The sequence below is a fragment of the Mastomys coucha genome, unplaced genomic scaffold, assembly GCF_008632895.1.
Source record: "Mastomys coucha isolate ucsf_1 unplaced genomic scaffold, UCSF_Mcou_1 pScaffold20, whole genome shotgun sequence".
Taxonomy (NCBI): Eukaryota; Metazoa; Chordata; class Mammalia; order Rodentia; family Muridae; genus Mastomys; species Mastomys coucha.
Window position 1 is genome coordinate 143,697,287 of NW_022196903.1, and position 1,638 is coordinate 143,698,924.

General features: G+C 34.4%; 1 pseudogene across 1 annotated transcript in view; it reads left to right on the plus strand.

The window, feature by feature from the left end:
• Positions 1–1,638, plus strand: part of LOC116099845 — a 17,622-nt pseudogene that overhangs the window by 12,988 nt on the left and 2,996 nt on the right. The window contains exons 2-3 of the transcript XR_004122404.1: positions 187–313; positions 487–547. The product of XR_004122404.1 is annotated as a zinc finger protein 431-like (transcript). The remainder of the gene's footprint in view (positions 1–186; positions 314–486; positions 548–1,638) is intronic.

Consider the following 1,638-nt stretch of genomic DNA (forward strand, 5'->3'; position numbering starts at 1 on the left):
GAAAGGAAGAAAGAAAGGAAGGAAGGAAGAAAGAAAGAAAGAAAGAAAGAAAGAAAGAAAGAAAGAAAAGTAATAAGTGGGGGAAGCACCAAAATTGTATAAATATATTGTCAATGAGGCATACATTTATTTTACAATGACACCAGTATCATGCTTTTTGTTGTACACATGTATGGGATATTTTAGGATGCAGTGACCTATGATGATGTATATGTGAACTTCACTTGTGAAGAATGGGCTTTGCTGGCTCCTTCACAGAAGAGTCTCTACAAAGATGTGATGCTAGAGACCTACAACAACCTCGCTGCTATAGGTAAGTCAGTGAATTTTCCTTCACATTTTAAAATAAGGGAACGATGGTTTCTTTGTTACTGATGCTCTTCTATACCTTCAATTGAGAATGAAGAAGAATGAGGTGAATAAATCAGATCACTTAAAATCGGACTAATTTTCAATAATCATACATTTTCTGGTACTGTATTTTAGGCTGCAATTGGGAAGAGCATAATATTGAAGAACACTGTCAAAGTTCTAGAAGACATGGAAGGTAATATTCATGTGCAAGTTAGTATGAATATGCCTCTGAAGAAGTTTTAATGTGCCCTGGAAGTTTTAAAGAAAAGCAATAGTATAAAAAAGCACTTCTTTACACGTATTGATGATTATTAAATTCTCACAAATCCATGTACCTCATTGTCAGGTGTCTGATTTGTGTTTACAAGGCATTCCTCTATGAAAGAAGACAAGGAAACAATGCCTTAACAGACATTGCCATTTGAATCATAGCCACATTGCAGCTACTCTGTAGAACCACTCATATATATATATATATATATATAAATATATATATATATATATATATATTAAGTGATGAGTATATGTTTCTAATAAACAAATATTCTATAGTATAGCTGGTGTTGCTCATATACTTTTAGCAACACTGCTAAGTTTAAGTGAGAGGGGCAGTTTATGAGAGTCAAGAATCCGTATACCACATGTCTATGATGAACAAAAAGTCAAAATGTGTGAATGCAATGTGGAAATCTTTAATTTGTTATTCTTTTCATAGGTATATCATGTAATATACTTATTAAATGGATACAAGCCATGTGAGCATAGGGATATTGAAAGAAGCAATGTACCCCTCTCCCAGAACAATTAGAAGATATGTAGTATTCCCCATTTAAGTAGAGTTTCTCAATGTGATACAAGCTTATAATTAGTTGGTTTTCCAACTTCTTTAGCAATGCATCCACAAACTCATACTGCAGAAAATCACTGTGCATACTAGGAATGTGGAAATTCTTCTCTGTTTGTCCTAGTTCATTTTGCAAATGTAGTGTATTTTCACAATATAGGAAAATTTATGAATGCACTAAGTGTGGTAAAGCTCTGAGCTCTTCCAGTTCTCTTCATATATGTGTAAAACTTCATAGAGAAAAAGGACACTATAAATAAATGCTCTTACAATTACAGGTATCTTAAAAGACACAAAACAATCCATAATGAAGGGGAAACCATGAATGTAATAAAGTGATAAAACTTAAGATGTAGCTGGGGGGGGGGCGGTGTGCACGCCTTTAATCCCAGCACTTGGGAGGCAGAGGCAGGCGGATTTCTGAGTTCGAGGCCAGCTTG